This window comes from Leptodactylus fuscus, chromosome 7 (assembly GCF_031893055.1).
Source record: "Leptodactylus fuscus isolate aLepFus1 chromosome 7, aLepFus1.hap2, whole genome shotgun sequence".
In the NCBI taxonomy this organism is placed as follows: Eukaryota; Metazoa; Chordata; class Amphibia; order Anura; family Leptodactylidae; genus Leptodactylus; species Leptodactylus fuscus.
In genome coordinates this window covers 11029050-11054036 of record NC_134271.1, presented here as the reverse complement: position 1 = coordinate 11054036, position 24987 = coordinate 11029050, and the positions used below count along the sequence as shown (strand labels likewise).

At 41.2% G+C, this 24987-nt stretch overlaps 1 pseudogene; it reads left to right on the top strand.

Annotated features, from left to right (window-relative positions):
• The first annotated feature begins 3330 nt into the window (after window positions 1-3330).
• LOC142214412 (vomeronasal type-2 receptor 26-like) lies at window positions 3331-18050 on the top strand (annotated as a pseudogene).
• The last annotated feature ends 6937 nt before the right edge of the window (window positions 18051-24987 follow it).

Here is a 24987-nt window from a genome sequence, read left to right as displayed (position 1 = left end):
GAATTCAGTGCATTATCGGCTTTCACGTTCTGTGGCCCCGGTGAAGAGCTATCGGTGCTGGTACCGTAGCTCTTCCCTGGCAGAAGGGCATTTCTGATAGTCAGTCAGGGACGCCCTTCCTCAGAGCAGCGTCTATAGCGCTGTACTGTGAGACCGGGGAGGAACGCCCGGCGTCATTGCTGGGCAGTAAGCAACGCCCCCTCTCACAGTACAAATGTGGTCAGGGTACAAAAAAAACAAGCGGAGAAGGAGTAGGACGATCTTGCTGACTTTCTTGCAAATGTCAATTCTATATGGATGAGTTGGTGATGTCTTTCTCTGTGGGTATGGAAAGGCGCAGTTACTAAATTTGTGCCTGCACGATCTTGGCTTATTTTTGGCTTGAAGGTCTTGTACAATGTCATGGATTTACCATATTTTTAATGTACAGAAAAAATCCTACATAGGAGATGACTGAACAAAGCCTCTACCTACAGCTGCACTGGAAACATGTCTGCCAATGCCACCACCACCACCACACAAGCTTGCCTTCAATAGAACCTGTTAGGTCAATTTTGGACAATAAACCACTTCCAGGTCTTTATAGACTGAGGGTTTGTAAATCCATCTTTGCCTACAATTAAAAAAAAAATCTTTATACTTATCTAGAAATGAATCCAATGACTATCATTGGACTCATCTCTGGTGCTCCATGTAGTTCTTCAGTGAAGCTTGATGTAAATTCCTCTCACATGTCATAACTGAGTGAGGGCTCCCTGCAAGACAGTATTGGGAAGCGTGTTGTCTGAGATCATGGGACTCTCCCTATTCTCTGTTTAGTTCTGATATCTAAAATGGTAATTTTGAAGAATGTGTTGAAACCCAAAATTTGGTGGCATTTTGGAATTTGATTGGTTTTTGCCAATTTGACTTGCTCATCTCTGATTTTAATAAAGATAAATTTGAAGTGGACATTCTTGGTACCATTTACTTACGCTAAAGCCTCAACCCTCCGGGGCATGCTTTCTACAAGTCCTGGTATGACGGCTAGTGGTATTTTGTACCATTCAGCTTGGAGAAGTTGGCTTGGTAAGTTCTTTCACCGATTTTGGACGGCTCCTGCACCCCTTTGTTCGGCGATCCAACTCGTCTCAGAGGTGCTCAATGGGGTTCAAGTCTGGGCTCTGGCGCGTCAGTCCAGTAGGTTAACCTGATTGTCATTGTACCAAGCCATGGTAGACCTTCCATGGGTCGGACCAATGGAAGTAACATTGGTCAGACCCATAGAACCATCATAATGTACCGTAGAAAGCACATTGTTATCTAAAATAATGTAGTAGGTGTTGGCGCTGAATTTACCATGCACTGGGACCAACGGTCCCAGTCCATACCAGGAGAAACACCCCCAGACCATAACTCCACCTCCGCAGAACTTTACTGGGTGTCTACTTATTGGTAGACAGTGTAGGATAGATAGATAGATAGATAGATAGATAGATATGGATGGATAGATAGATAGATGGATAGATAGATAGATAGATAGATAGATAGATAGATAGATAGATAGGAGATAGATAGATAGATAGATAGATAGATAGATAGAAGATAGATAGATAGATAGATAGATAGATAGATAGATATAGATGGATGGATGGATGGATAGATAGATAGATAGATAGATAGATAGATAGATAGATAGATAGATAGATAGGAGATAGATAGATAGATAGATAGATATGAGATAGATATATGGATAGATAGATAGATATTGGATAGATAGATAGAAAGATAGATAGATAGGAGATAGATAGATAGATAGATAGATAGATAGATAGATAGATAGATAGGAGATCGATAGATAGATAGATAGGAGATAGATAGATAGATAGATAGATAGATATGAGATAGATAGGAGATAGATATATGGATAGATAGATATTGGATAGATAGATAGATAGATAGATAGATAGATATGAGATAGATAGATAGATAGATAGATAGATATAGATAGGAGATAGATAGATAGATAGATAGATAGATAGATAGATAGATAGATAGATAGGAGATAGATAGATAGATAGATAGGAGATAGATAGATAGATAGATAGATAGATAGATAGGAGATAGATAGATAGATAGATAGATAGATAGATAGGAGATAGATAGATAGATAGATAGATAGATAGATAGATAGATAGATAGGAGATAGATAGATAGATAGATAGATAGATAGATATGAGATAGATAATAGATAGATAGATAGATAGATAGATAGATAGATATGAGATAGATAGGAGATAGATATATGGATAGATAGATATTGGATAGATAGATAGATAGATAGATAGATAGATAGATAGATAGATAGATAGATATGAGATAGATAGATAGATAGATAGATAGATAGATATAGATAGGAGATAGATAGATAGATAGATAGATAGATAGATAGATAGGAGATAGATAGATAGGAGATAGATAGATAGATAGATAGATAGATAGATAGATAGATATTGGATAGATAGAGTTAATATTCTCAACTTATTTTTCTGTTATTCATTGCTTTAAGCTCTTTGTGAATAATGATAGCATTGTCTCCATCTTTGTCTACTCTCTTGTGACTATGAGGTTTATTTTACACGTCTTATGCCACACTTCTCTATTTCTTTAGAGACTCCTCACTTTCCAGGTGTGTAATTAGATGATATCGCCTTAATAACACCTTACAGGTCACAACTTCACTGAACCCGTCATTAGATTCTAACATCAACCTGAAAATCCCACCTGAATGAAACCTGTGGAGAGATGGCAAAAAATTAGGATGACATACAAAAAAAATAAATCTACATTTCTACATGTTTGATAGTAAATTGCTATTCATGTGTCGGAATGTATTTTTTTCATCACTGTCCATTTTTAGATTCTTTTTAAATTCTTTGCAGCTCATTCCATTTGCTTCTAATGTATCTTTGTAAGGTTCTCACTCATCGTCCTAGCTAGTGCCATGTTTAAGATTGGTGGAGGTGGTGAAAGGTCGTCTATAAAGAAGATAATGTCCACATGCAAATGACTACATCAGTCTAAACATTCCAAACACACAGGAACAACAGCAACAAAGAGGATGAGCTACAACAAGTATAAAAGAGAAATTAAGAAATTATTAAATTAAAAATGTATAGTTATCAAAATGATCTAGAACATTAAAGCCAGCGTTCATAAAGGTTTTCATTTCTCTTTATTAATTTCAATCATGAAAAAAGAAAACAATAAAATGGTTCTATAAATTGAATACTAGGGTTGAGCAATCGGGATCGGAAAGATCGGATTCCGATTGGCAATCGAGTAAATTTCATGATCGCGACCGAATTTCCTATCATAAATCTTTCCCAGTGGGATCAAGGTCAGAGGTTATCTCAAGATCGGCTCAACCCGAAAAGTGATTTTTCCCATAGAGAAGCATTGACTAGGGTTGAGCGATCGGGATCCGAAAAGATCGGAGTCCGATCAGCGATCGAGCAAATTTCACGATCGCGATTGGGATCAGCTAGAAAATGATCGGATATCGGATTTTAAAATCGATCCTGAAATCTCAAGATCAGCTCAACCCTATTGAATATTATTCACATGGGTCAATCCTAACTTTAACATTATAGAATAATATTCAGAAAGCTAATAAATAGAGATGAGCGAGTAGTACTCGATCGAGTAGGTATTCGATCGAACACTACGGTATTCGAAATACTCGTACTCGATCGAGTGCCACTCGCTATTCGAATGTAACAGTTCGATGCAGAACCAGAATTGATTGGCCAAATGCTATACAGTCGGCCAATCAACGCTGGTTCTTCTCCTACCTTCAGAAGTCTTCTCCGTGCAGCTTCCCCGCGGCGTCTTCCGTCTCTTCATTAACTCTGCCAAGCATCGGGCCCGGGCAGAGCCGACTGCGCATGTCTGCTTGTAGTGCGGGCATGCGCAGTCGGCTCTGCCCAGACCCGATACCTGGCAGAGTGAATTCAGAGCCGGAAGACGCCGCGGGGAAGCTGCACGGAGAAGACTTCTCGGAGGATCCAGCCCGACCCTCACTCGTGGACTTGGTAAGTATAATTTGATCGAACGTTGCCTACCCCTGAAACGAGCATTTTCCCCCCATAGACTATAATAGGGTTCGATATTCGATTCGAGTAGTCGAATATTGAGGGGCTACTCGAAACAAATATCGAACCTCGAACATTTTACTGTTCGCTCATCTCTACTAATAAACTGAGCTTTAGATTTGTGCGATGAATGAATTTCTGATCTCTTGGCAGGTTCGGGCTTCAGTGGGATTTTCTGGTTTATGTTAGAACCTAATGATGGGTTTGGTGAAGTTCTGACCTGTAAGGTGTCATTAAGGTGACATCATCGGCTCTAGATGTGTGGAAGAACACATAGAAAAAAAACCACATGGTTATAAGAGAATAGACATAGATGGAGATTCATTATTCATAAAGAACTGGAAGCAATGAGGAACAGGAGCCTCTATCCAGCCTTTTTAGTATAATGCTCTTCTGTTGGGTCACCTCAGTGACATGATGCAATGTTACATAGGGTACAAACAAACATATCAAACACCGCACAGTAATGGGGCAACATGGTGGCTCAGTGGTTAGCCTTGCAGTGCTGGAGTCCTGGGTTTGAATCCTGCCAAGAACAACATCTGCAAGGAGTTTGTATGTTCTCCGCGTGTTTGCATGGATTTCCTCCCATTCTACAAAGACATACTGACAGGGGAAAAAATGTACATTGTGATTCCTATATGGGGCTCACAATCTACATTTAGGGGGAAAAAAACACACACCATACACTATGGCACTAAATAACAAAACCATATGTTCACCAAATAAAATGATACAATATAATTCCTACAATTTGCCAAATAACTATGTGATACAGTGCTTTCATCCTCAAACATTGCAGTTCCTGAGTATCTTTTTATACTAAAAAGTATTCATTTTATTAACTTGTTGCCTTAACTTTTAGGATATCACGATGGATATCTTGAGGGGCATTTTAACAATAGTTTTTCTTGGTTTCTCCTGTAACTGAGGCTGATACATTATTGCCAGTTGCTTTTCCCAGTACCCCTGATGACAGTGGATGCCAGCATACAAATAAAGGGGCGACAACTAGGAAGCTATGCTGAGGAAATAGTAATAAAGTAAAAACAAAAATATCAGGTCTGGACTGTATTGTGGAAAATTTGCATTGTCACTATCTGTGACATCACAGGTCCTCTTTCTGAGCCCTGCACAGTCTGCTGTCAGCATTCATTGAAGCCAATCAGCAACTTCAGTGGAATTCCAGAAGAGACCCGGGAGAATTCGCCGGAGCAGAAGGAATGAGACGTGCGGGAGGACACTGTAACAAAAGGAACAGGTGAGTATGCATTTTTTTAAAAAATGTTTTCACTGCTCCCAGCTAGTTTAAACCTTAAAAGGTTTGTCCATTTTTGCCTGGACGACCTCTTTAATCAAAAGATCAGGAAATATACTTGGGAAATATCACTACGTCACTGCAAGTGTTAATGAAATCATTCCGCAATGTTGTATAATCTGTATTTTTATGATTTAAGTTTAATTTTTGATCAGAATAAATTTACAGCCAGACACATATGAGACCTGTGTGTAAATTTATGAGACCTTGTATTCTAGTAAGCAGGACTGTCTATATAAACTGGATGGCTTTTCTCACTCGGCATCGACACTAAGATGCTGCAGAAGTTACTGACTGTCACTATGTTACTGAATGCGGAGAGTCCAGGGTTCTTCCTCCTTATTGTAGGATATATTACTTTACACTTAGTGATATCATCTTCAGCTTCGACATCTTCTTTTCCAATGAGATTTCTGCTCGGTGTGTTATTCCTGTGTCTGACACCTTGTCTATCCGCACATCTGACCGCAGCACCAGCCTGTAGGCTCCGGGCTCAGATACTGCTTGAAGAATATCAATATGTACAGGACGGAGACATTATGATCGGAGGGATTGTCACTGTCCACACTCATGTACATTATGAGGTTTTTATGGGTAGAAGCATCATGACGTGTTTTATGTAAGTGATATTATGGACTAGGGTGGGATCGAGAGGCTTAAATACAATACACTTTTTGGAATGAAATATTTGCACCAAAGTTACCCCCACAGATCATAGCAGATTGCCGGGGATATCAGCGGTAACTTTAGGCAACCTTCACAGCAAAGCAGAAACCTCCTGTTAGAGAAGTGTAATCTGTTCAATTCTAAAGACGTACGCATGTGTTCACACTTAACTGACCCTCAGTTTGGTTAAGGATTCCAATTTGTCTTGCAAACTCATGACATGCTAATAAAAGTCTTGACAGGCTGGAATAATGGCCGACATCAATTAAGTCAGAAGGTTCCAGGGTCTAAGCCTTAGACACTGGAACCTTTGGACCTAACCGATGTCGGCTATTATTCCAGCCAGACACTCTAAGGTGTCTAAGGAACCATTTGGGGGTCTGCAATAAGCACTTCCATCAATACAGCATTGTAATGGCCCGCAGAGGGAGCTGTGCTTATAGACTTACACATTGCTTACAGACACAGATGCCTTTACCAACCACCCATTCCCTGCTTACAGGGTTATTTGTACAGGTGTCGGAGCTCAGAGATGATGTGGAGAGTCCAGACATCTGCAACCTGTAAGTAATGTTGAGGTGCTAATGAGCTTCCAGCCAGCACAGGAAGTTCCCAGCAGCACTTGTCTCTGCTATTATCTCATATGTGTGTGTGCAAACAGGAAGCTGAGTCATCATCATCATCAACAGCCCCTGCTGTATACACCATAGGAAACAGTGGCAAAGGGGTGCACGATGCATCGTGCACCAGTCTAATTAGCATATGAATAAAAACGGACTTATTCAGAAACCACTGAGGCAATTTACATGCTAAAGGTAGGTGAGGAATAGCCTTTCTAAAGGCTTAGTTAAAAATGACTTTTCCCAATGATAGAGCCCCTTTAACAGTGGGATCACAACCAGTATTATCAGCGGTGGTCCCGCTATCACAGAAGAGCCACTGTTATTAAATTCAATAGCAGCAGTGACTTTCCTATGATTGGCCCATTTGAATTTAGTACCCAGAGGAAATCCACACAATCATGAGGAGAACATACAAACTCCATAACTGGACCTGCACCGATCAGCTTATGAGGCTACTGGAAGCCGCATACAAGGCATAGGGCTGGAAGCGACCTTGTCCTAATTCAAGTGAATGGAGAGGGACTGTAGTATTCCAGCACCACCACTACATTAGAGAGCTCTCTACACTGTATACTGCTTCTGGTCGGTACACTGTAGCGGTGGTGCCTGGAGATGCAGCTCTGATCCCACTGACATCAATTGGAATAGGGCTGCTTCCGATTCTGTACCTTAAATATGGCTTCTTTTAATAAAATCTAATTTTATCAGATGTGGTGGTTGTATATAGAGAGAAGATATGTTGTTGTATATAGAGGGCCTCCATAGCAGATATTACAGGGCATTCCTTATGCTGATTGTTATTACTATCCTCCTAAACATCTTTGACAGAAAGACTTGATGCTTGTCTGTTCCTAGACTCCTTCATTTAATATTTGTGTCGGTGGCCCATAAAGTTTTGGAATGAATATGACTTTTAGGATGTTCTACTAAGACAGGATCTGTAATGTTTAAAAAAATATATATTAGATGTAAATTTTAGTAAATCAAAAACTTTATTTTTACAGTCCATTATTGTATTACTATGAGAATCTATTGGCTTTCTTCTATACTGTGGATGAAATCAATAAAAATCCTTCTATTCTACCGAACCTGACCCTGGGATATCACATCTATGACTCGTGTGCAGATCCCAGGAAGGCAGTACAGAACATTTTGCAGATTTTATCTGGTCCGGGAAACATTGTCCCCAATTACTCCTGTACTAAGAAGAAGGTTGTTGGATTTATTGGAGATCATTTCTCATCAACCACTTTATCTATAGCTCATCTCCTGGGAATATATCCATACTCACAGGTGAGCCACATGGTCATACTGTAGGTCTTGTGTTAAAGTGAAATTTAATGTATACTATGTTGTGTGACATCTATGCTTACTTATCTTGTACTGATCCTGAGTTACAGCCTGTATTATACTCCAGAGCTGCGCTCACTATTCTGCTGGTGCAGTCACTGTGTACATACATTACATTACTTATCCTGTATTATACTCCAGAGCTGCGCTCACTATTCTGCTGGTACAGTCACTGTGTACATACATTACATTACTTATCCTGTATTATACTCCAGAGCTGCGCTCACTATTCTGCTGGTGTAGTCACTGTGTACATACATTACATTACTTATCCTGTATTATACTCCAGAGCTGCGCTCACTATTCTGCTGGTACAGTCACTGTGTACATACATTACATTACTTATCCTGTATTATACTCCAGAGCTGTGCTCACTATTCTGCTGGTGCAGTCACTGTGTACATACATTACATTACTTATCCTGTATTATACTCCAGAACTGCGCTCACTATTCTGCTGGTACAGTCACTGTGTACATACATTACATTACTTATCCTGTATTATACTCCAGAGCTGCGCTCACTATTCTGCTGGTGCAGTCACTGTGTACATACATTACATTACTTATCCTGTACTGATCCTGAGTTATAGCCTGTATTATACTCGAGAGCTGCGCTCAATCATATGATAACCAAAGTCCATCCATTACACGACAATTAAAGTCCTAATGACTAATAGAGATGAGCGAACAGTGTTCTATCGAACACATGTTCGATCGGATATCAGGGTGTTCGCCATGTTCGAATCGAATCGAACACCGCGTGGTAAAGTGCGCCAAAATTCGATTCCCCTCCCACCTTCCCTGGCGCCTTTTTTGCACCAATAACAGCGCAGGGGAGGTGGGACAGGAACTACGACACCGGGGGCATTGAAAAAAATTGGAAAAAGTCATTGGCTGCCGAAATCAGGTGACCTCCATTTTAGACGAATAGTGGATTTCAAATCCGGGTCATATGAGAATGTGAACTTTGTGACTATGAGACAGGGATAGCTGTACAGGCAGGGATAGCTAGGGATAACCTTTATTTAGGGGGGAATGTTATTAAAAATAACTTTTTGGGGCTCTATCGGGTGTGTAATTGTGATTTTTGTGAGATAAACTTTTTCCCATAGGGATGCATTGGCCAGCGCTGATTGGCCGAATTCCGTACTCTGGCCAATCAGTGCTGGCCAATGCATTCTATTGGCTTGATGAAGCAGAGTGTGCACAAGGGTTCAAGCGCACCCTCGGCTCTGATGTAGCAGAGCCGAGGCTGCACAAGGGTTCAAGCGCACCCTCGGCTCTGATGTAGCAGAGCCGAGGGTGCACTTGAACCCTTGTGCACCCTCGGCTCTGCTACATCAGAGCCGAGGGTGCGCTTGAACCCTTGTGCACACTCTGCTTCATCAAGCCAATAGAATGCATTGGCCAGCACTGATTGGCCAATGCATTCTATTAGCCCGATGAAGTAGAGCTGAATGTGTGTGCTAAGCACACATATTCAGCACTGCTTCATCACGCCAATACAATGCATTAGCCAGTGCTGATTGGCCAGAGTACGGAATTCGGCCAATCAGCGCTGGCTCTGCTGGAGGAGGCGGGGTCTAAGATCGCTCCACACCAGTCTCCATTCAGGTCCGACCTTAGACTCCGCCTCCTCCGGCAGAGCCAGCGCTGATTGGCCGAAGGCTGGCCAATGCATTCCTATGCGAATGCAGAGACTTAGCAGTGCTGAGTCAGTTTTGCTCAACTACACATCTGATGCACACTCGGCACTGCTACATCAGATGTAGCAATCTGATGTAGCAGAGCCGAGGGTGCACTAGAACCCCTGTGCAAACTCAGTTCACGCTAATAGAATGCATTGGCCAGCGCTGATTGGCCAGAGTACGGAACTCGACCAATCAGCGCTGGCTCTGCTGGAGGAGGCGGAGTCTAAGATCGCTCCACACCAGTCTCCATTCAGGTCCGACCTTAGACTCCGCCTCCTCCAGCAGAGCCAGCGCTGATTGGCCGAATTCCGTACTCTGGCCAATCAACACTGGCCAATGCATTTCTATGGGGAAAAGTTAGCTTGCGAAAATCGCAAACTGACAGGGATTTCCATGAAATAAAGTGACTTTTATGCCCCCAGACATGCTTCCCCTGCTGTCCCAGTGTCATTCCAGAGGTGTTGGTATCATTTCCTGGGGTGTCATAGTGGACTTGGGGACCCTCCAGACACGAATTTGGGTTTCCCCCTTAACGAGTTTATGTTCCCCATAGACTATAATGGGGTTCGAAACCCATTCGAACACTCGAACAGTGAGCGGCTGTTCGAATCGAATTTCGAACCTCGAACATTTTAGTGTTCGCTCATCTCTAATGACTAACGATTAGAGATCAGCGATCTATAAACTATAGTTTGGAATACTATTCACTCATCTCTACTAACGATTATTGATTTCCTAGTAACATTATCTTTATTATTCAGAACATAGTATCTTTGTTATGTTGGCAGGTTAGACAAGAATATTGATTGAATAATTAAGTGTTGACTACGGGTCTTATAAGCAGAGCTAAACAAGTAAAAGCAGAAGCATTGATATAGTATATACATATTACGCTGGGTTCACACCAGCGTTTCCTGCGTTTCCAGTTCCTGCGTTTTTCTACCAACATTCTACCTTACAGTTCAGATTGCCTTACTGACAGGAGTAACACGTGACATTCTTGATCATTTATTTAAAATTTTTGTTTAATTTTTTAATAATCCAGATTAGTTATGGAGCCACGGACACATTGCTAAGTGATAAACACCAGTTCCCTTCTGTTTTCCGGGCTCTCTCCGATGACTACACGATTTTTGCTATTATTTGTCATTTTTTGAGCTATTTTGAATGGACTTGGGTTGGAATCGTAGCCTCTGATGATGACACTGGCCTTAAAGAAGCTAGCTTGCTGACGAAACTTCTCACCAGTCATGAGATCTGTCTGGCCTTTGTCTTAAAATGTGACAGATCTCATATGCAAAGAAACATTGAGGTGATAAAGAAGTCTTCGGCCCGGATTGTTATAGCCTGTGGAACCTATTCTTTTCCAATGCTATATTTATTTTTGCAATTGAGACATGTGATACATGACAGGACCTTCATCCTCCATCCCACCTTCTCTAGTCACAATGCACACATTCTAAGTCAGCCTCACATTTTCAATCTCAGTTTATTATTTGACCCAAAACCAGGAACAATTCCCAACATGGAGAGTTTCTTCAAAAGTTTCCATCCCTTGAAGAATCCTGAAGACAAGATCCTTGAAAATATCTATATGGAAGTATTTCATTGCTCGTCAGGAAACATAGTAAAGGATACAATATTTGAACAAATGTACAATGTATCTCTTCATAAATATAACAGAACAGCTCAAATAGATATTCTTCTATATCAGTCTCATGGAAACACCTACTACATGTATTTTGCTGTCCATTGCCTGGCTACTGCTTTACAGAATATGTACTTTTCTTATGTACATCAAGCTTCAGACTATCAGATACATCAACTAACACACAAGGTGAATTTATGGGTTTGGGCGATTCAGTCTAAATATTTGTTTTGGATCAAATAAGTTTATAGTCACAGTTTAAATTGGCTTAAAACATTGTGTAGGAGACTGTCAGAAAACCTCATACTCTATATCTATAATACATAGTGTATGACACTGTCAGGGCTCCTAGGGACCTATCTATAATACATAGTGTATAACACTGTCAGGGCTCCTAGGAACCTATCTATAATACATAGTGTATGACACTGTCAGGGCTCCTAGGAACCTATCTATAATACATAGTGTATGACACTGTCAGGGCTCCTAGGAACCTATCTATAATACATAGTGTATAACACTGTCAGGGCTCCTAGGAACCTATCTATAAAACATAGTGTATGACACTGTCAGGGCTCCCAGGAACCTATCTATAAAACATAGTCTGTGACAATGTCAGGGCTCCTAGGAACCTATCTATAAAACATAGTGTATAACACTGTCAGGGCTCCTAGGAACCTATCTATAATACATAGTGTATGACACTGTCAGGGCTCCTAGGAACCTATCTATAAAACATAGTGTATGACACTGTCAGGGCTCCTAGGAACCTATCTATAAAACATAGTGTATAACACTGTCAGGGCTCCTAGGAACCTATCTATAATACATAGTGTATGACACTGTCAGGGCTCCTAGGAACCTATCTATAAAACATAGTGTATGACACTGTCAGGGCTCCTAGGAACCTATCTATAATACAGAGTGTATGACACTGTCAGGGCTCCTAGGAACCTATCTATAATACATAGTGTATGACACTGTCAGGGCTCCTAGGAACCTATCTATAAAACATAGTGTATGACACTGTCAGGGCTCCTAGGAACCTATCTATAATATATAGTGTATGACACTGTCAGGGCTCCTAGGAACCTATCTATAAAACATAGTGTATGACACTGTCAGGGCTCCTAGGAACCTATCTATAAAACATAGTGTATGACACTGTCAGGACTCCTAGGAACCTATCTATAAAACATAGTGTATGACACTGTCAGGACTCCTAGGAACCTATCTATAAAACATAGTGTATAACACTGTCAGGGCTCCTAGGAACCTATCTATAATACAGAGTGTATAACACTGTCAGGGCTCCTAGGAACCTATCTATAATACAGAGTGTATAACACTGTCAGGGCTCCTAGGAACCTATCTATAAAACATAGTGTATAACACTGTCAGGGCTCCTAGGAACCTATCTATAAAACATAGTGTATGACACTGTCAGGGCTCCTAGGAACCTATCTATAATACATAGTGTATAACACTGTCAGGGCTCCTAGGAACCTATCTATAAAACATAGTGTATGACACTGTCAGGGCTCCTAGGAACCTATCTATAAAACATAGTGTATGACACTGTCAGGACTCCTAGGAACCTATCTATAAAACATAGTGTATGACACTGTCAGGGCTCCTAGGAACCTATCTATAAAACATAGTGTATGACACTGTCAGGGCTCCTAGGAACCTATCTATAATACAGAGTGTATAACACTGTCAGGGCTCCTAGGAACCTATCTATAAAACATAGTGTATAACACTGTCAGGGCTCCTAGGAACCTATCTATAAAACATAGTGTATGACACTGTCAGGGTTCCTAGGAACCTATCTATAATACATAGTGTATGACACTGTCAGGGCTCCTAGGAACCTATCTATAAAACATAGTGTATGACACTGTCAGGGCTCCTAGGAACCTATCTATAAAACATAGTGTATGACACTGTCAGGACTCCTAGGAACCTATCTATAAAACATAGTGTATGACACTGTCAGGGCTCCTAGGAACCTATCTATAAAACATAGTGTATGACACTGTCAGGGCTCCTAGGAACCTATCTATAAAACATAGTGTATGACACTGTCAGGGCTCCTAGGAACCTATCTATAATATATAGTGTATGACACTGTCAGGGCTCCTAGGAACCTATCTATAAAACATAGTGTATGACACTGTCAGGACTCCTAGGAACCTATCTATAAAACATAGTGTATGACACTGTCAGGACTCCTAGGAACCTATCTATAAAACATAGTGTATGACACTGTCAGGGCTCCTAGGAACCTATCTATAAAACATAGTGTATGACACTGTCAGGGCTCCTAGGAACCTATCTATAAAACATAGTGTATGACACTGTCAGGGCTCCTAGGAACCTATCTATAAAACATAGTGTATGACACTGTCAGGGCTCCTAGGAACCTATCTATAATATATAGTGTATGACACTGTCAGGGCTCCTAGGAACCTATCTATAAAACATAGTGTATGACACTGTCAGGACTCCTAGGAACCTATCTATAAAACATAGTGTATGACACTGTCAGGACTCCTAGGAACCTATCTATAAAACATAGTGTATGACACTGTCAGGGCTCCTAGGAACCTATCTATAAAACATAGTGTATGACACTGTCAGGGCTCCTAGGAACCTATCTATAAAACATAGTGTAGAACACAGTCAGAGTTCTGTCAGTGTGCTTTGATTGAAAAGAGAAAAAGTTTTAAAGAGTTGCCAAATTTTATCTGTTTATGGAAGTCAATGTGACAATAACATAACATTGGAATGGTGACAAAGAATTTCAAGAAAAAAAATTGACACAATTTCAGAGTGCCTGGCAGTTGAAAAATCTGGAATATCTTATACTTTACTACATTGGTCTCGGATAGGAATGTTCTTGTTATGATACGGGTAGACACAGCTGGAGTCCGGTGGTCACATGGAATAAGCCAGGAGCAGATAAGTACTGAAGAATAGTAGTTTGAGGTGCAAACACAGAGAGAACATACAAACTCCTTGTAGATGTGGTTCCTGGCAGGATTCGAACCCAGGACTCCAGCACTGCAAGACTGCAGTGCTAACCACTGAGACACCATGTTGCCCCTCTAAGAGCTGTTTTTACAGAGATTAGATCTCACAAAAGCAGCTCTGTCATGTGAATAAGGCCTAATTTATAGCAATCTTTGTAATGTGCTATGTGAAATTAACATAATACAGTGAAATCGTCTTGTATCGTTCCTTTTATTTTTTTCTATCATGTTTCCCGATTTGACATCATCTCCAACTTTTTTGAAAGGTGCACAAATATTTAGAAGCCCTGAAGTGTTTAGATGAATCTAAGCTACAATGTAAATGTTTCACTGAAAGAGGATATAGATATTCCCACTACAATATTAATAGTTTGATGTTATTAAATAGAAACAATATTTTGAACACTACTTGGAAGACGGTGGGATCGTACAAGCCAGATGCTATGGATGGTTTGGAATTTTGGATTAGGGCACAAGACATAGTTTGGAAAAATGACCGAAATAAAGTGAGTTTTTGATGCTTGGTTTTCATAAGTTTTAGAATATACCATAACGTATTGCATCCTAGGGGGTCTGATTAGACTTTCTAAGGCATTTTTCACTATCCCTATGGAATAAATTGTTTCACGCTGTTCGAAATTTTGGTCCAAATATGAAAACCCAAACCAAACATGAATTTTTAAAAAAATTTCTCATCTCTAGTGGGGCACATTGAAATATAATATTAAACCCTTGTTTCCGTTCTGCAGATTCCCAGATCAAAATGCTCAGAAAGCTGTTTACCTGGACACAGGAAATTGACATCTTCTAGTATACACTTGTGTTGTTATGATTGTGCCCCATGTTCAGAAGGAGAAATAGCTAATATCTCAGGTACATTCTGATAAAGTATTGAAGACTATACATCACTAGCAGTTACCCACAACTTCGTCTGCGGGTTGGCGGTGGCGCTGAACCGCTTATATTTCTTGTCCCCCAATCTCTGCCCCCAGTTTCTTGTCCCCCCATCTCTGCCCCCAGTTTCTTGTCCCCCCATCTCTGCCTCCAGTTTCTTGTCCCCCCATCTCTGCCCCCAGTTTCTTGTCTCCCTATCTCTGCCCCCAGTTTCTTGTCCCCCATCTCTGCCCCCAGTTTCTTGTCCCCCCATCTCTGACCCCAGTTTCTTGTCCCCCATCTCTGCCTCCAGTTTCTTGTGCCCCATCTCTTCCCCCAGTTTCTTGTCCCCCCATCTCTTCCCCCAGTTTCTTGTCTCCCCATCTCTGCCCCCAGTTTCTTGTCCCCCATCTCTTCCCCCAGTTTCTTGTCCCCCCATCTCTTCCCCCAGTTTCTTGTCCCCCCATCTCTGACCCCAGTTTCTTTTCCCCCCATCTCTGCTCCCAGTTTCTTGTCTCCCCATCTCTGCCCCCAGTTTCTTGTCCCCCATCTCTGCCCCCAGTTTCTTGTCCCCCCATCTCTTCCCCCAGTTTCTTGTCCCCCCATCTCTGACCCCAGTTTCTTGTCCCCCCATCTCTGCTCCCAGTTTCTTGTCTCCCCATCTCTGCCCCCAGTTTCTTGTCCCCCATCTCTTCCCCCAGTTTCTTGTCCCCCCATCTCTTCCCCCAGTTTCTTGTCCCCCATCTCTGCCCCCAGTTTCTTGTCCCCCCATCCCTTCCCCCTGTTTCTTGTCCCCTCATCTCTGCCCCCTGTTTCTTGTCCCCCCATCTCTGCTCCCAGCTTCATGTCCCCCCCCTACATCGGCCCCCCTACGCTCCCCCACCACTCTCTCCACTCGCTCACTGCACATAGTTGTCGGGCGGCTGGCTTCTAATATCCTATGGCAATTCAGATTGGAAGCGACACATAAAGGCATCATTCCCATTGAATAAAACCTAATTGAATTGTAAAGACTGATACTACAGGTCCTATCACCAAAGATAAGAGATTTCTGGCACTCAAATTTGACTTCAAACATAATAAATTGATTGTGTCCAATAAATAAGCATTCACCAAAATGTTTTGGTCCCATGGACCTTCATCGGTACATCGGATGTAAGAAGGTAAAAAGGAGTAGAGTGGAAGCCACGTGGCATGTTCTGAAGATAGAGTCCACATACCACATGGCTTCCATTCTACTAGATAGGGTGCACAAAATGGGGAAAGAAAATTATATTATTTATAAAATCTCCCCTTTAATAAATACAGTGGGGAAAACAATATTAACCATAATTTGCCCAAAATTCTTTCCAAATCAGTTGTTATTTTCTGGATTTCTTTTCTCATTTTGTCTCTCAGAGTTGAGGTCACCTATGATGTCAATTACAGGCCAACCTCATCTTTTTAAGTGGGAGAACTTGCACAATTGGTGGCGGACTAAATACTGATTTTCCCCACTGTAAATTTAAAAAAATGGACAAAGAACCAACAAAACAAACATAAGTCAACTGTGTCTGAGTCTGGGGTAAGACAGCAATGGTTTATAAAGAAATAATATCTAGACATGTAACCTGTCAGATTGAGTGGCCTATACATGGCATTGTCTTCTCAGAACCAACTTATTGTCCCTCAATTATTTGTCATGTATGTTCAAGATCCCCCAAATAACATACAACATAATAGTAAGACACAAGACAAGCCGCACATGTAACCACAAATATTGAGCAGGCCTCACCTATACTTTGTTTTGCAGATAGTGAAAACTGCATGAAATGTCCAGAAGACTCGTGGCCAAATGAGAACAGAACATTCTGCGTCTTGAAGGAGATGGAATATTTATCTTATACTGAGGACATCTTATCAAGCGCTTTTTCCTGTTTATCGTCTTTCTTCTGTATTCTGACCATTTTAATTTTTGCAATGTTTGTTTCAAAACGTGACACCCCGATTGTGAGAGCAAATAACAAGAACCTGAGCTTTGTCCTCCTGGTCTCCATCATGTTGAGCTTCCTCTGTGTCTTCTTGTTCCTTGGTCGTCCTGTGGATATAACCTGCATGTTACGTCAGATCTCTGCTGGAATATTATTCTCAGTATCCATCTCTTCATTGTTGGCCTAGACTATCACGGTTTGCATTGCATTCAAAGCCACCAAGCCTGGAAGTGTGTGGAGAACATGGACTGGGGTAAAACTCCCTAATAGTGTGCTCCTGATCTGCTCCTCTGTCCAGGTTGTCCTCTGTATGAGTTGGGTGACCCTCTCTCCTCCCTTCCAGGAGCTGGACACACATTCTTATAAGGAGAAGACTGTAGTCCAGTGTAATGAAGGGTCAGATCTTTGGTTCTACTCTGTCCTGGGTTATATGGGGATTCTGGCCGCCATTAGTTTTATTATAGCTTTCTTAGTCAGGACATTACCGGACAGTTTTAATGAGGCCAAGTACATCACCTTCAGCATGCTGGTGTTCTGTAGTGTCTGGATAGCCATGATCCCGGCTTATCTCAGCACCAAAGGCAAATACATGGTGGCCGTGGAGATATTTGCCATCCTGACCTCTAATGCTGGACTGTTGGGCTGTATATTTGTCCTTAAATGTTATATCATTCTGTTCAAGCCTGAGCAAAACACAAGAAAACATTTACTAGAACCTAAAAATACTGTGTCCCACCAGTGATCCAGTATTTTTTGAGCAGTCAAACTAAATGCATGGTGGCTGTAGAGAGGTAAAGCCAATAGTCAGTGATAGATGATACCTTACAGTGCTGATGTCATATACAGTATATACATTGCAGGAATATCAGGCATTTCAGTGATGGCGGATGTGGAGATGGATGTGTTATTCATCACTGCATGATCCATTTCCATTGTATTCAGCAATACACAGCACCAAGGGCAACAAAGTTTGCAACACGGCTAGAGAGAGTTTTAGGTGTTGGAGAATATTTCATCAGATTAATCCATTACAGGATCATAGATAGGAGTGAGAATATCTGCGCTGTGTGAGTATGACTGCTGCAGCAATAGACAAGGGACAGTGGCCCAATTCATAGTTAACCAGTCGGACATCATCTCTTGTGGCCATCACATTATTCCATGCCGTACTGCCACACATGTTACCACAACTAACCCCATTGCCACCACTCAGCAAGACACGTCCTGTGGCCTGGTCCATCACGTTTCACTATACCACACTGTTGGTGCCGCAATGTTGGCACAAAAAATAAAATGTTTTTAATTTCACATCATTTAATTTTTTTACCCAATTCATCACTTTTCAATTAGGCCCACAGACACAATTTTTTCTCCCGTATAGCAGCCTGTAGCACGTACAAGTTTTAAAATGGGCTCATTTTTTCTATAAAGCCATTGCTTTTTGTAGTGACGTAACTAAAGTCTAGTGGGCTCTGGTACAATCTTTTGTCTGGGCCCCTAACTCATCCCTACGATCCCTACGGCGAATTCTTGATAGTGAGTGATGGTTACGAGTACTACTGAGTTTAATCCAGCATAGTGAGGTCGGGGTAATCTGTGGTCTCCTTGGCTTATGGTCCAGATGGAAGCTGCAATCTGAATACGGATCCCAGTGCTTATGGGCCCCCTAAGGCTCCTGGGCCCTGGTGTGACTGCACCTTCTGTACCCTTTCAAGTTATGCCACTGGCTTTTTGCAATATAACCGCCATGTATATCTAAAAAATCCCAGACAAGCACCTTTCCCTAATAAAATATTTTTTTTCTAGATGGTATTTAATGGTAAGCGTGAAAAAGTTTGTGGTGCTCACCATTTGTTCCTAAGAGCATTAAGAGTATTCTACACGATGCTCTCAGCCATACCACAAGTTCATACCACAGCTTAAATTGGCTTAAAATAATAAAGCAATAATAAAGTTTTTTTAAAAATCAATATGCACATTGAAAAAAAATATTTTATTGAAATAAACCCCCTACAAAGTCCTGTGTAGACTTTATTGAGAAAAAAACAAACTGTGCACGTGACATAGTCTTCAGAACTGAAGTCGTCCAATACATTGAGTTGTATGTGTCAGAGTGCAGAGACTCCCGCTACTGAAGGAGTCCCTGCATTGTTTGTTACTCTGGATTAAGTTTTAACCATGAGAAGCCATTTCTACAGCAGCACTAGGAGTTTTTTCCATCATCAATAAGTGTCTAAAATCACAGATCAAAATTTTTTAAGGGAATTATTGTCCAATGAAATGATAAATAACAGATATTCAATGGACATTATAGGAAGGTCCTGGCTATGTTATAGATTTTCTTAAGGAGATAGTCACCTTTTAGGGTATGTCAAGTCTCTACTGGGGATTCTATGAAAGAATATGCAAAAAAGTAATTAATACTATTCATCTTGTGCCACTATTTTTAGTTAGCTCCTTATAGAGGAGCCTAGTGACATGATTTGGGATTAAAGTCAAACCATAATATCTCCTCTAAAAGGATGAGGAACTCATGTATGGAGCCTTCATCAGTGCAGAGCAGAGGACTGGTTTAGTTGGGTGAGAGGCCATAGACGTCATTCAAGAAGGATACTATATCTCCTTAAGGAGACTGCTCTTGCCGGCCATCTTACCAGGTGTTCAGAGTCTAACGGCCCATTCATGCTCTGCTGGGAACTCCGGGAAAGAAAATCACAACACGTTTCCACTTCCAAAAATGTACATTCCCATTTGTTTTCTGGACCATCACTGATGACTGCACAGCTTTTTCCATTATACGTAATTTTTTTAGCTACTTTGACTAGACTGGGGGTGGAATCATAACTTCTGATGGTGACACTGGCCATAAAGAAGCAAGATTACTGACAAACCTTCTCACCAGTCATGAGATCTGTGTTGACTTCGTCTTAAAATGTAAACGTACTCATACTGAAAGACACTCCGAGATGATACAGAAGTCATTGGCCTGGATTATTATAACCTGTGCGACCTTTTCTTTTGTAATGTGTTTTTTTGTTATAAATGGGAACATGTCATGGATGGAAGGACTAAACTGTCCAAAATATCTCTTCATAAATGTAACAGAACAAATGTAACAGCTGCATGAAATATCTCTTTATAAATCCGATGGAACAGAACAAGTAGAACATATTCGTCTACTTGAGGGAAATGCGTTCTATGTGTATCTTGCTGGACATATTCATATATATTTACATATATTCATACCAATATAAATTATTTCCCTTTTGAATTTGGATTCTAGATTATATTTTATTGATTTTTGTAATGAAGATGTTATTAGGGTAGACATCCCAGTCTTACATTACTGCATTCTACAGGGTGGGCCCTGGTTACACCCAGTATGGGCCATAAGTCTGGATAAACCCAAGGTCTCCGGATCTCACTCCCTTGGGCTTCTATCTCTGGGGCCATTTGAAGGCCATGGTGTACTCCGTGAAGATCCAGGATGTGGGGCACCTTGAGCCCATCCTTTAGTGGGTTACTGTCGTTGTTGCATGTCACAAAATTGTCAATAATGAATAAGGCTACATTAAAAACGAGCACACCATTGTTTTTCTTGTGCAATTCTCCATGTGTTTGATGTGTCACATGACCCCCTTCCCATTGAAAAAAGTAAAGTTGAATCCAAATTGGCTGCTACGGGCGTCACCCAGCCTCAAATGTTTCTCCCTCCCATGTACTAATATGCCACAAACAGTAAGGTGATAGAGATGAGCGAAGACTAAAATGTCCGAGGTTCAAAATCTGATTCGAACAGTCGCTCACTGTTCGACTGTTCGGATTTCGAACCCCATTTTAGTCTATGGGGGGGAAATGCTCGTTTCAGGGGTACGCAAAATTCGATAAAATTATACTTAGCAAGTCCATGAGTGACGGTCGGGCTGGATTCTCCTTGAAGTCTTCTCCCGGCGCAGTGTCCCTGCGTCTTCTTCCGGCTGGAATTCACTCTGCCTAGGCATCGGGCCTAGGCAGAGCCGACTGCACATGTGCAGTCGTGCGCGGACATACGCAGTCGGCTCTGCCCGGCCCGACGCATGTGCAGTCGGCTCTGCCTAGGCCGGATGCCTAGGCAGAGTGAATTCCGGCCGGAAGACGCCGCGGGGACGCTGCACGGAGAAGACTTCTAAAGGTAAGAGAAGAACCAGTGTTGATTGACAGAATGTATAGCATTCTGTCAATCAACGCTGGTTCTGCATCGAACCTTAAACTTCGAACAGCTATAAGGTGATATCAGCAACCACTTCCATGTTATCTGGGTGTATCCATACTTATGGCCCACCCTATAGTATACATTAGTCTGTTACATTAGGAATCTTCTTTGCTTAATGTACAGGAGGTTCCATTTTCACTTCCATATGTGTTTTCATGTGAATTATGGTCTGAAGTGTAGACTATGCCAGGAGTCCATGGGTTATCGTGGGGTACATAGAGGTCACAATTAATTTTTGCACTTTGAGTTAATATACAAAAACGTCATGTTTTTTTGTAATGTTTATGTTTTTGATTAAATGAAGCAGTAAAAAGTATACAAAGTCTGTGTGTAACTGTTTTTTTATTAATAGTATACAAAGTCTATGTACTTGCTTATATTAAGTACAAAATTGCTAAGTTTATTGAGATGGGTTTTACCCCTGAACCACAATCACATTTAACTTAATGCACAATTAGAAGCGGCTAAAAGAACTGGGATTGTTTAGTTTGCAGAAGAGAAGGCTGAGGGGAGATTTAATAGCAGTCTACAAATATCTGAAAGGTAGTCACAGTGCAGAGGGATCTCCCCTATTCTCATTAGCACAAGGAAGTACAAGAAGCAATGGGATGAAACTAAAGGGAAAGAGATACAGATTAGACATTAGGAAAAACTTTCTGACAGTGAGGGGAGTGAGAGAGTGGAATAGGCTGCCACGGGAGGTGGTGGGCGCTCCATCAATGGAAATCTTCAAGCGGAATCTGGATAAACATATAACTGGGATCAGTGGCGTAACTACCACCATAGCAGCGGTAGCAGCTGCCACAGGGCCCGGGACATTAGGGGCCCGGTGACAGCTGCTACCGCTGCTATCATTATTCTCGGAGGTCTTTTCGGACCCCCGAGTATAATGATCGGGGGCCCCTGTTGGTGGAATACTTTCCACCAACAGGGGGCCCCGAAGCTGCAGGAATGGCTGAGACACAGGAGCTGCAGCTCTGGCTCCTCTCAGCGCTGCAGGACGCTCTCCCTCTCTCCCCCCTCCCTGTCTCTGCTGTCCTCTGCCCACCAATGAGAGGAGGAGGCGGGGCTTATCCCTGCCGAGCTCCTGCCGTCTGCACTGGAGGAAGAAAGGAAGAAGGAAAGTGAAACTAAAGCTACACAGGTACGTACTGGGGTTACTTATTAATGTCAGGCATATGGGGTGATTACTTGTGTTTTAGTAACTCCATGTGCCTCATATTAATAGCAGTTAACCCCATCATCTCCCTCACATTAACCCCTGTGTGCCTCACCATAAGAGTTACTGATATGTGAGACATATGGGGGTAATAGTAATTAAGATACTTTATTATTACCTCCATGTCTCTCACATATCAGTAACTCTTATGGTGAGGCACACAGGGGTTAATGTGAGGGAGATGATGGGGTTAACTGCTATTAATATGAGGCACATGGAGTTACTAAATTGTAATGCACATGACCAGATTTTTTATCCACAATTTGTCCTGGTATAGCGGTCAGCGGGTGACGTGACAGTATTTAGTCCTGTAGGGGCCACTATTGGGTATAATACTGTGTGCAGGGGCCACTATTGGGTATAATACTGTGTGCAGGGGCCACTATGGAACATAATAGAGCGCGCAGGAATGCGTAGGAGGGACTCGGTCGAGATCTTCGGTGTCGGGGGGGCCCCATGTCAAAAGTTCGCCACGGGGCCCCGCCATTCCTAGTTACGCCACTGGCTGGGATGATTTAGGAAAACCTGCACTCTCAGGGGGTTGGACCCGATGGCCCTTGAGGTCCCTTCCAACTCTACCATAAGAATAAGAATAAAAATAAAAAAAAAAAGTTTAACATTTTTGCAAATATAAATAATTAAACATTTTGCAAAGTTTTGATTTTTCTTTAATCATCTTCGTGTTGACAGTCTTTTGCTTTAATCGGTTGCCAATGGATGTGACGAGGAGCGCAGGTACGGTCTAGAGTCTGGAAATTGTCATCCATTTTTCACGGCCGTCTTACACCTGAGAGGTGGCCATATTCACATTTCAGTGTATGGAAGGATCCGCGAAAACAACAGGAAATAGACAGAATCAACTCAAATTATTATGACTAGAGATGAGCGAGTACTGTTTGGATCAGCCGATCCGAACAGCACGCTCGCATAGAAATGAATGGACGTAGCCGGCACGCGGGGGGTTAAGCGGCCGGCCGCCGTCAAAGCGGAAGTACCAGGTGCATCCATTCATTTCTATGGAGCGTGCTGTTCGGATCGGCTGATCCAAACATCTCTAATTATGACCACCAGCTAATATCCAAAGTAACCAGAATGTGAAGCACAGACAACATTTACACAAGCTCAGAGTGACCCAATAAACTGCTGGTAAGTCGTACATATCAGATTTACTGGATTGTACAACAGGGTGATCCATAGATTTAATATAATGATCAAGCTATTCCCAGAGATGGTTAGTTGGACTCAAGTCTGGAGAATTAGAATGCGAGAATAGATAGATAGATAGATAGATAGATAGATAGATAGATAGATAGATAGATAGGAGATAGATAGATAGATAGATAGATAGATAGGAGATAGATAGATAGATAGATAGATAGATGATAGATAAATAGATAGATAGATAGATAGATAGATAGATAGGAGATAGATAGATAGATAGATAGATAGATAGAAGATAGATAGATAGATAGATAGATAGATAGATAGGAGATAGATAGATAGATAGATAGGAGATAGATAGATAGATAGATAGATAGATAGAAGATAGATAGATAGATAGATAGATAGATAGATAGATAGATAGGAGATAGATAGATAGATAGATAGATAGATAGATAGATGATAGATAGATAGGAGATAGATAGATAGATAGATAGATAGATAGATAGATAGATAGATAGATAGATATTAGATGGATGGATGGATGGATGGATGGATAGATAGATAGATAGATAGATAGATAGATAGATAGATAGATAGATAGGATAAGCATAAGGAAAAAAAGTTAAACATTCCATATTCAACTTCTAACATTTATTTTGTTTCTGCAAAAAAGTCTCAATCTTAAATTGAAGAACAAAGTCTTGTCTACTTATTTATGAAGGTGAATTTTTTTGCATATAAAACAAGCATTGCTTGGCTACAGACAGTTCAAACTTTATATAATTTGTTCTTAATAGCACAGTCTCATTATAATATTCCTAACTACAGACAGAGGAACCTCTGAAGATTACTCAGATACATAGACAGTCCATGTGTAAGAACCAGGAAACCCATGAATTTAGTCCCTGACATGCAATGTTACAATCCTTGAAAACTGTACTAGTTTAACACAATATATATATTAACAATTTACACATTTTATCCTTAAACATTTAATTTATGTAACATATAATAATGTAAATCTGCAAATCACTAATCCCATCT